The sequence below is a fragment of the Silurus meridionalis genome, chromosome 20, assembly GCF_014805685.1.
Source record: "Silurus meridionalis isolate SWU-2019-XX chromosome 20, ASM1480568v1, whole genome shotgun sequence".
Lineage (NCBI taxonomy): Eukaryota > Metazoa > Chordata > Actinopteri > Siluriformes > Siluridae > Silurus > Silurus meridionalis.
In genome coordinates, this window is record NC_060903.1 from 3921976 (window position 1) to 3934411 (window position 12436).

Sequence of the window (12436 nt, forward strand, 5' to 3'; positions counted from 1 at the left end):
GAAAGCACGCCATTGCGTGCACGCGTTGCACGTCTTCATGAAAAAAAGAATAACCGGGATGCGTGCACTGCACGTGTGAAAAAGGCTCGAGGAAATCTATTACACCAGTGACATTTAATAAGATAATAACATGTCTTTATTTTGTTTCCGTTCGGGATTATTTTTCAGTCGCGAGATAAAAAAACAAAAACAATGTAAGCACATTACATAAAAGAAGCCAGTACAGGAATATCTGAAGGTTGCATTGCGCCATCGTCTGGCGAATTAAAAATAGCATTAGTTTGGATATACATTTGTGTTAACATCACTAATTTCTTGTACTATTTATTTACTTTTATAAACCTTACCTTTCTACTACTACTACTAATAATAATAATAATAATAATAATAATAGATAGATAGATAGATAGATAGATAGATAGATAGATAGATAGATAGATAGATAGATAGATAGATAGATAGATAGATACTAACTAGCCCGCATTCTAGTCGTTTTTCTATCTTTATATATCTAAATTCTAGAGCTTTTTATATTAATATTATTACATCATTCAACATCCAAGGTGCATAATTTCCCACTGAATACACGACCTGTAATCCGAGCTGCAATATCTGATATGACAGGATGGTGTCAGTGTTGTATTCGTTTTTAAACCTCCACTCATTTTCCCTGAACTCGCCCACTATGCTAGCTAATACATTTGCTAGTCAGGTTGAAAATGGTAATAATTTCTCTACTCTGCCTTTAAATTATCAATGACTTTAATGCTACCTGAGTTGCAGAAATTTAAATGAATGAATTAGGCCAAATAAATCATTTAGCTGTTATTTTCCCACCCTGCCATGTTCTTCAGACTTTAAGCAAATGTTGGTTTGAAGATTAAAATAGAACCCTACACATGTTGCTTTCTAGTTGGATAAAATAAATGAGTTAATAATATTATGGCATATATGTTTCGCACCCAAAAAGACCTACAGAATAGTGTGGTGTTATGAATGCATTGTAACCTAGATTTCTAGTGTCCCTGGGGTTAGATTTAGTATTTTTCCTCTATAGTCAGTGGGAATTTAGTGTCTATCTTGTGTAATTTAGAGACTATATAGTGTAACCATTTTGCTTATGACAGATGCTCATCAGTGTGTGTTCTGTTAATCAGTCAGCCATATGATGATTCCAGGAAATTGTCCTATCTGTTAGATTAGGCTGTTTCCTGTGAACTTCCTGTGCCAAGCACAAAAAACATGGCACAAAACACATTTTTCTTAATAAACACACAAGCTCATGTGTAGCCAGTGACCGGATTTTAAACATTAGGTGGCAAAAGGGAGGGACCGGATCCAACCATAGATATGTATCGGACGTGGTTGCATAATATCTTATTTGTTTGTTGGTGCAAAAAAAAGCTGGCCTCATAAAGACTGCAAATAATTCATCAAATCTTGTAAACTCTCTGTGCCTTGGAGCAATAGACCTTCGAGATATGTGAATTTGGATGAAAGTTTATGCCATCCTGTTCGACCCATGTGCCCCTGCCCCTGAAAAAAATATGGGACGTTATGTCTGAGAAGTCACACAGGTTTAAAATTCTTTCTATTTCTCTTTCACACACACACACACACACACACACACACACACACACACACACACACACACACACACACTGTACAATGAACAGATGGTTGGGTCAGGGGAAAAATCTGTACTGCTGACATCCAAGGACGTTTTGTTTTTCTCTCTCTTTTTTGCTTTTCTTTTTGAGCAGGATGCTAACATACTTTTAAGCTGCTCTGATATCTGCTGGACGTTTCACTGTTATCCGACCCTAAATTCTAACTCAATGGAAAACGAAAGTTGGCGGTATTCATGGGTGAGAAAGAGGTCATGAAAGTTGCTTTCTCACTGTTTGGAAAATGAGGGCCAGGTGGGCCGATGCAAAGCAAACAGACATTACAGGAATCATAAAGGTTTCACAATATGAGCTTTATAATACATTTACTGGATTACTGAGAAAGCCATAAATACACACTGAAAACCCTACACTAATTCTTTTTCAATTATTACTGTAAATGCTTGGAACATAAATAGACTTTGAAAGGAAAAAAAAAAAAACACCTCTGTGGATATTCCAAATGAAAAATTGATTGATTTGTTCTGGTTTAAAAAAAACTTTTTAATCAAAGTTTTTTAAGATACAAAGTTACAGGTTATAATTCAGAGAATATTTTACATTCAGAAATCTGATTAATGAGAAGGTAGTGAGTAATTTCTTATTACTTCCACTACTGACATTTACAAACCACAAGTTTCTTGAAAAACTGTTTTTCGATCGCGTTCGCTCAGCACCGCTGCTGCTACGTGAATATGAGGTATCGCAACACTACGGAGACGAGGCGTTTCCTGAGAGTCACATAGAATACAAATTAACATGGCAGAGGTAGAGCTGCATCTTCCTGGAGACAGAACAGGAAAAGAACGTCTGGTTTTATTTATCTGGCTTGTTTGTGAAAAGGTCATGCGTTAGAAGTTAGAAGGCACTTAAATAAATTTATGATTTGCTGTCTGTCTGAACCACAGAAATAAAACCGATCTATTTGCACCATATTGAATTGCATTGCATCACTTTGTTTTTCTTTTAGCAATATTTTGCCAACAAAACATCACATTTCTTTATGATCAATTCTTAGATCTATGTTCAGTAATTGAAGTGAAACGGACAATAATAGAAATGTGTGTACACTCTAAAACAGTGTTTTCTGAATTGGTCTTCTTGGAAGCGTTTCTACAAGGTACCAGATGGAACCCTTTATTTCCAAGAGTGCATTTACGAGAGAGAGCAAAGTACGAGGTCCAGTCATCGTTATTTTGGCAGAACCAGATGTGGTAGACGTCTTCTTTGCTTTTTATGTTTGTGTAATATTTATATCAAGTTACACAACGCCATATAAAGTGAAAAGGGCAGATGTTTTTCTCTGAGTCAGAAAAGAGGCTTCGATTCCAGTAGGAGGACTCATGCTTGGAAAATCTTTACGTACCCTTTACAAAGCTCAGTGCCAGTTTCCATTCCGGTAAATACCAGACCATGTGTGTGCCCTGTGTCTGAACACACATTATCAGCTTTGACCCTGTGTGCCATTAGTGGAACTCTGGTGTCAGACACGTCCTGAAGGTGAAATACAGCTCAGACAACTGGTGCAGAGCAGAAGCACTGTGTTTTGTCAGGTGGAAGAGGAGTCTTTCTTTCTTTCTTTCTTTCTTTCTTTCTTTCTTTCTTTCTTTCTTTCTTTCTTTCTTTCTTTCTCACACACATCTTTCTTCCTTCCTTCCTTCCTTCCTTCCTTACCTTTCTTCACTCCTTCTCACTCAGAGCCTGTACATAGTTTCCTGGAACCAAAACATAGATTACGAAATAAAACTTCAAGTGGATTTTTAAAAATGAATCGTGAGCTCTCATAGTAGAATGTCCTGTTCGATGTTTGTTCCAGATTTGTTTAAATGTGCTCTTCTTATTTAACTATGCACCTTAAATGTTCTCTCCTCCTGTGTGGCTGAGAACAGAGAGTCCAAGCACACATTTGACCCCTACTTCACAACTGTTCTTGTTATTATCCTCAACTTCCTGCCAGGTGGGCCTGTCCAGTCCTCTTGAAGTCCAGTGTGTGAGAATGTGTGTTTTTCTGTCATGCTGTTTGTCTTGGCTTGTGTGGTGGTCATTTTTTTCTGAATAACCCGATGGTGTGTCAGACACGCCAGACTGTGTGATTCTTCTCACTCTCACTTGATGAGATTTGGAGTTGTAAGGGTACAGGCAACAAAGGGTTAGGTGCCGTGATTCACGTGTGACACTGGGTGTACGAGTCAAGTCATATCGAAATTATGCAGGTTTGTCATATCTGATTTGGCTTTCTATTTATCATGACAGTTTCCTGGACCTCTGGGTAGTACAGTTCCCCGATTTAAATTTCTGGATTTATAAATAAAGACAATAAAGTTCATTTTGTGTTTATATATATATATATATATATATATATATATATATATATATATATATATATATATATATATATATATATATGTTCATATATGTATGTATATATAATCAGAACAACAATTAAAGGCTTCTATCACAGTAGGAGTTTTAATTGCTTTAAATAATAATAATAATGCAGTTTTGTTAAATCTCTTATTAATTTATTTTACTAAATCAGCGATCCTGAAATTTCTATAAAAATCATTGCTAAAAAAAAGGTTTAAATTGCAATTTTAAGGTTGAATCTCTGTCATAGTATAAACTTTCACTTACGTTTTTCACCGTCTTCAGGTTTTTTCTGTACCATAAAAGATGCTGGGGTTTTTTTTCTTATAAGAGATAAAGGAAAAAAAAAAAGGCTGCCCTTTAATTCATGAAAACTGTAGATGTTTGTGAATTGCACAACACTGCAGGCCATGAAAATGATCAGCACTGGGCTGGAAACAGCTTCATAGATCCATTTGTCTATTAAAACTTTTTTCTGTTTACCTGCTATTTGCTTTTTTGTTTTTTAAATCATTATTTATTGATTTTTCAATGTCTTCTGATTTGATCTTTTTTTCCCATGGCTCAGTGATGATTTCCACTGCCTGTAATGGTCTCCATAAACACACAAATCATTTATTTTTTTTATTCCCTTCTCTGGCTCTTGGTCAATATTTTTTGCTTAAAGTCTTTTGATAGCTGTTTTCCGTCTCTTCCCACTGACACTTAACTTGGCAGCTTATGCTTAACTGTTTGAGCCTGTTTGAGTTTCTCATGCCTTTAAAGAACTTCATACATCTTCCTTTTTAAGTCATTAGACTCCTTCAGAAGGCAAACTCAAATATAATAACTAGACCAAGCCAGCAGGGAGTTAATTTAATAAAGATTAAATGCTCACTGAGATTCCATTGCTGTAATATTTAGGTCAGTGCATAGTGAATGAGAAAATACCACTTAATGAATATGGAATTTTGCTTAGCATCTTTACCAGTGGGGTGGCACAATGACTAGACCCACTGACTTAACTGGAGTGACAATCTATGTTGGTCATAGAAAATGACAAACACATCCTATCAGAGTTTGTTCATCATCTAACAAACAACAAAAAAAGAATAGCTATCTTAAGATTAGGCTAAATTTTATGGAATCGACTAGTAGCAAAAATTCAGTGTCATTGGTCATTAGTATCTATCTATCTATCTATCTATCTATCTATCTATCTATCTATCTATCTATCTATCTATCTATCTATCTATCTATCTATCTATCTATCTATCTATCTAAATATTAAGTTTGACCTCTATTTGCTTACCTGGTTTGTTCACTTTGTCAGTGATGTGTACATGTGCTGGCTGCTTACACTTGCTTGTTCTTTACCTTTGTGCAAAAGGATTGAATGAACATTCAATCATATATATTATTTAAACTATAGTTATATAGTATTTTTTATAGTTATTTAAATAGACTATTAATGGGATTTATCAAGTTGTTTAGTTTTGCATTATATGACATTGTTAGATAGAGCCATGTTAATACCATAGATAGATAGACAGACAGACAGACAGACAGACAGACAGACAGACAGACAGACAGACAGACAGACAGACAGACAGATAGATAGATAGATAGATAGATAGATAGATAGATAGATAGATAGATAGATAGATAGATAGATAGATAGATAGATTTTATCCTAAAATAAAATGTTAGTCGAAACCTTACTTCAAATCCTATCAGGCTTCTAAAATGTTTGTAGCCATTGGAGCTCTTTAATTGTAGTAAATAATAAACTGTATATTCAATTGTAGCAAAGTCCCTCAATACATTTATATCTGATAACCATAATAATATTATGCTAAAATGTGTACAATAATATTGTATTTCTTTATAAGAGCCAGACAAACAGGGTAATAACTATCAGAAGTCAACTATAGAGATTATAACATCGATAGTTATAAGTGATTTCCTCTTCTGTCAAGCAAAACTTTTAAATATCCAACCCCTCTAAGTGTTCTTCCTGACCCATGAACCATTTCTTCATAGCGTGTACTCCAGAATTATGGGTTTGGGTGAAACTAAATTATTTATGACAGTCTCCATGAAAACACCTCAATGTTTAACATTATGAAATGTAATTCCAGGTCTGGGCTTGTAAGGCAGGAAATCTCTTTTTTTGGATGATGGAAGAGAATAGAACAGAAGTCAGTTAAACGGAATTATTCATCTAAGCAGATGTTTATCAAAAAAATATCTTTTTAGGTGTAGTGATTGGTGCCATTTGTAAGTGCAAGATTTCGAGATTTACAGGTTTGTCCAGCTTTAGATGTTTTTTGCGACACCTAGCCTGACACACTATTCCGGATTAAATGCCACGCTTTAGTTCAGTCTAAAATAGGGCAGGATTGTTTTCTTGCTGTACAGTTATGTTTTGTATTGTATGGAGGTCTGACTGACAGCTGGCGCTCTGAAGCGTGGTAGTGCGAGCTCCTGCACATTCCTCACTGGTGAAGCACGAAGAGGGCTTAGCAGCACAGGAAGCGGGGGAGGGGCAGGGAGCAGGAATGCTAGCACGTGGGGATCCAGGCACAGAATCCGACTCGTCCCGGTTATTCTGACGTCAGAATCTGCAAAGATTCGGATTCAGCCAGTAAGGCTGAGCTCGGCGTTGGTCGAGTCCCAAGATTTTACGTGCCTCTGACATCAGATTAGACGCACGCAGTGTAAGCGGTGTGCATTAGCATTTTCCAGAGGGCAAAACAGGTTCAAGGCTGCAAGGGAGAAATATAGGCTAATCCTGTCAGCATGATAATGCCGGAAGAATCTATGGAAAATGAAAAATAGATCTCATATTTTAAGTGCTGGTTACCTCAATGAAGTTGAGATCATTATGACACTAGTTTAAAATCCCTATTTAAATTCTGTTCTTTTTTCTATTTTACTATTTTTTGCAAATTTCATATATTTTGACACGTTTAGCTTCTGGTAAAGGCACAACTTTGCACACCTTTTAGAAAAGAACTCAATGAATGTCTTTACAGGTTTTCAATATCTTCACTAATAACAAAAAAACAATTGGATGTACAGGAGCTATGTCATTGTTTCAATCATAGCAGAAAACACATGTAAGGAGCCATAGATAGATTTATGTTAATATTTGAACATTGTTATTTATAATTACTACTTGAAATTACTTCTTGGTTTAAATGGTGTAATGTTTTTGTGTGTGTGTGTGTGTGTGTGTGTGTGTGTGTGTGTGTGTGTGTGTGTGTGTTTGTGTGTGTGTGTGTGCACTCTATATTTAATTCAATTCTTTTTTATTTTATAGCACTTTTTACAATGAACATTGTCTCAAAGCAGCTTTACACAGATAATGTGGTGATAAAAATGAATAAGATGTTCTTTATAAGTGTAACTTTGTTCCTGATAAACGGGATGGCAGGGAAAATCTCCCCGAGATGGCATAAGAAAGAAACCTTGAGAGGAACCAGACTCAAGAGGAAACCCATCCTCATCTGGGTTGCACCGAATGTCCATTTATTACAACTAAACGTTGTTGAGGTGCAGTGAAGGTGATCAGATGCAAACTGTAGTCCTGAGTCAGTGTAGCAGACTGTTGACATTAACTACAGTCCAAATCCATCCTCGAATCTCTTGTTCTTACTTCGTAATTTCATGGATCTATATGTCAGGGAGGTTATAAAGGTTTGACAAAGCATGGCTGAAGCGGGGTTGGTGCTTACGCATGCTATCATGGACCATATATGTTTCCTTTTTCCCTTTGTTTAAAGTAAATATCACCTGTTTACTTTACATTGATCTCAACTTATGTTCATTTTACACATAAACAACACAATCTCACCAGTATCCTAAGTAGTGGTGAAGTACAGGAAGGAATATAGGTGCGCTACACCTCTTCTCAGCATCATAGAAATTGTCTAATAAATTGTATGCCCATGTTTTCATATACTGTCTTTGTATCTTCAGAACATTTATTTTTCTCTTTTCAAACCGTTTTTTTTTTTTTGTTGATTTCACTTTACAATTTGCATTGCTGTCTTATTGGAACAAACACTCATAGTTAGATTTTTTCTTTCAGAACAAACTGAACCAGATGGACAATAAGGATGCCAGATAATGTCCTCTACTACAAAAGAACCTTAATTTTGCTCCTTAGTGGCACAACAAAAGTAGTTATTTGACATAAAGTTCAGAGATCAAGTTTGTATCTTGACAAAGCCACAACTATTCTTTTGCAACAGCCAAAGAGGCTAAACTGGCTGTTTTCTGAATGAGATAGACTTTCTGAGTAACGCTAGCCAATGTGCATCTGCAAACTTGTTACGCTGTATGTTATGCTGCCCCACTGATGTAGCATGAGCAGCATTTGGAAAGACGTGTGTTTATTTTTCACACCATAATGTGAACTTGTGATGAATAATTCCTTGTCATTACTGGGACCACGAAAAAAAAAAAAAAAAAAAAAAACGATCACACGATTTCTCCATCGTGTTGCTCATTTGAACCTTTTTTTTGGCACTTTTGTTCTTGTTCTCAGCACGTTCGGCACTATCGAATTGGTGTGTGAATACAATTCCTCCGTAAATAATCCTCTTATTCTTCCGATTTAAAATATCTTGCAAACCGAAATAGCTCTGCCTTAGATCATACCTCAGGCAAGGCTATTTCTGGTGTTTTTCGCAAATTATGTTGGGGAGAGAAATGCAGAGATAAAAACCTGAGGAAAAGAGAGAGAGAGAGAGAGAGAGAGAGAGAGAGAGAGAGAGAGAGAGAGAGAGCACAGGGGAGAGAGTAAAAAAAAAATCAGTGTTAAAGATACTCCTACACAGTACAGTTACTCAATTTAACTCTCAGCTCGTTGTAGGAGGTAATTAGCACTGTGGGAAAAGAGAGAGTAGATACTTGCACATACACATATATTCACAGGAGAGGAGAGGAAAGGAAAAAAAGAATAAAGAAAGCGAAGGAGAGAAAGGATGAAGATGTGGGCAGTGATGCTCTGACGCAGCCTTTGGAAGGAAGAGAGATAGAGAGATGGAGAAGAAGGGGTTTGGTAAGGCTATTTTAAGCCTGCGACAGGGAGTAGTGGATTGCTGCTGCTATGTGTCTGCTGCTGAGTACGTCATTGCTTTGCCTAATCCCACTGAACATACAGGATACACAAACAAGCACAGAGAAACAGACACACACACACACACACACACACACACACACACACACACACACACACACAAGCACACTGAAACAAAACCAAAGCTTTACATATTAGACAAACACTCATTCATAGAATATTATTTTTCTATTTATTTTTGTTTGCTCATATTTGGCTACTTGACAATTCCCACCCATTCGATACTTTTTCTCTTGTGGCACCTTTATTTCAGCGGATGAAATGGTTCTTTAAGAGAAAAGCTCATACTTTTGCGGCCAAGCTTCGAAACCCCAACATTAGGGTACAATCCAGAATGTAATTTTTTCTGAGGAATTTTTCCAGAATCTCATTCAAGTCAGTGGAATTAAATGATTCATTCAGATTTGTTTACCAATTTCAAATATGAAGCTTGATTATACCACTGTTCACACAGTGTACAAATAGTTAATACTCTGATTGGGCTGGTTTGTATTAGTGTATCCATAACATGCTTGTATGTCTGTGCACAATCTAAACAATCGAAACCCAACCCGAAGCACACACACACACACACACACACACACACACACACTAAAATGCAGGAAATGTCCAAGCCCAAGCCACGACTCATTGAACTCAGTGACATTGAACTCACTGAATCAGAGAGGCGTGAATCTCAGACATGACTGGAAGATCTGCTGATTCAAACCCTGACACACACTAAATGAAAGATCCCGACTCTGTTTTACAATACACCTGGTGCTACTTGTAAACAGCCTTACGCAATCCATGAACTATGCAAGTTACAGATGTGTATCGATTCGAAATGACTCACCAAATAGCAGGGATGTATACTGATTTGTTCATCTCGTTTGTTATCTGTTTAGAAATCTCAGCATGGTTGTGAATAGGTTCATGGAGAAAATCATGAGGGCAATCTTTTTTACTAAACAACGATACAAGATGTTTTTTACGTCGTCAGTTGGCCGAATCAAATCTGTGTATGTATGATTGTAATGATGACATTATACATAAGTGGAATTTCTTTGAATGTATTGGTTTGTGAAGTTGGATAAATCTCCATAAGAACACATATCCATCTCATCATACAAATGATCTCAACACCTATAGTCATGATTTCTTGAATTCAACAAGTTGGACTGTATAAATAAATATAAAGAATGAGTTACTCTTAATTCTATGTCCTAAATTTCAATAAAGATATTGAAGATATTGATACAGCTTTTTAGAAAAGAATTGTTGCTGTTTTTTGTCCTCTTTCTCCTGTACCAATGTTAGTTAGTTCCCAAATCCTACCTATAGACAAGCCTTCTCCATAGGTCAGCACTTGTCTTATAAACAACCATTTCAGGCAAAACAAGCTACAAAACAAAAACCAGTCCTGTGTATGTCGAGCGAAGGGTGTGGAACAACACGTACACCCTATAATCTATGGTATGGCGACAAAGTGCATCTCTATTTCCTCGTCCCTGTGCCATTGTAAACCAGGCAGTGAACTAAGTGGTACACAAGTGAGTCATTTTACAGTAACCTGGTGATTGCTACGCCCAGTTTGTACGACAAACACGAGAAGAATGCCGTTTCATAAGGCCAGAATGTCCTGATTGAAAGCCCCATGGGTCAGGCTGTTTTGATTACACACACATACACACAGATTCCTGCCTGGCTGACTTGGCTCCATGAGCAAAATTTTTCGAAGTCCGCCTACACTCTGTCTCCGTCTCTCTTTTTCTCTCGCTATCTATCTTACACATACATACACAATCACATAGAGCTGGACGGGAATTGAAGTATGAATTGGACTTGGCAGGATGGAGGTGAATAACAGCTTTACAAGACAATTACAAACTAGCAGACAACGTGTGCCACTTTGTCACAAGGAAATTGAGTCAGCCACATGGACACACCCAGTTTGGCATCACACAACCACCAGCAACAAAATACATTAGCTAGGAGCTACAAGGTGAGTAAACAAAAGGTCTCTTCAGGACACATGACTCATTGCTCTTGATTGTGTTTAAGCTCCGTGTTGGAGCAGACGGACCGTGCTTTTTGACTCCACTGTCACGAAATTGCCGTCATCCTGTCAGCACCTGTCTCCATTACTTGACTGTAAACATTGGCCCGGCAGCCAGCTAGAAATCACTATTGTTTCGAAATGCATAAATAACACACCTTTACGCACACAGGGCTAAAAATTGGGTAGAATAGATTGTAACCCCCACCACCACCACCACCACCACCACCACCCCTCCCATCCAGCTCACTTCTTTCAGTCTTGAGATAGCAGACTACAAAAACAACTTAGACATTGTGACTGTTTTCTTTCCCCCGAGCCGTAACCCTGCTCAATAACAAACTCCCTTACGGCTGAAATACTGGAGTTACTGTAAGGGAAATTTTACTTGGCCAGAAAAACTCCTCTTCATTGTCCAGTCTGTAAAATGGCTGCCTAATGGGGGGTTTAAGAGCCTTTTAATTTACTGTAGATAAAACTTTACAGTAACTTATGAATTTAAGTGTTTATTATTCTGACATTTATTTATGCTTTATGTAAATGTACATTTATTAAATTAAAAGAAATAGACCAGTTTTTAACAAGTTAGTGCGTATAACATTAACCTCTGACGTATCAAAGCAAACTGCACTCATGAAAACCTGGAATGCGTTACTTCACTAACAGCTTTATCTGGTCAGAGTTACTGTGGATCCTGGGAAGAGCCAAGAACACTGGGTTCTAGGAATACTGTGAATACCAGTGGATACCAGGCCATGCACACACATTCGCACATTCACCAGTCCGCCTACTAACATGTTTCGAGAAGTGGGAAGAAAAATGGAGAACCCGAGGGAAACCGATATGGACACATGAGAACATGGAAAACTCCATACAGACAGTAACGTGACAGGACAGGGTTAACCCCAGGACGAACCCAAGAAAGTGTGTGTATATAGTGCATATACAAACACTGTACAATCCGTGTGCCGGCTCTAGCATTGTTCTGAGCCATCCACAGGATCTGCTTCTCCACCTGATGCAATGCCGGACACGTAGTCCCCTAGCTGGGGGGTAGGGTGGGATAAACAATATGTTCCTGATTAATAATAAGTGAGATTAAATATAATACAATACTGACAGTATTTGTTGTCATGATGAGGTTACATACCTGACTGAATGGTTTAGTTAATTAATAAAATCCCGGGTTAATCATGTTACAATCGGGTTACATGCTCGATTCTTCAGTCACTGCTT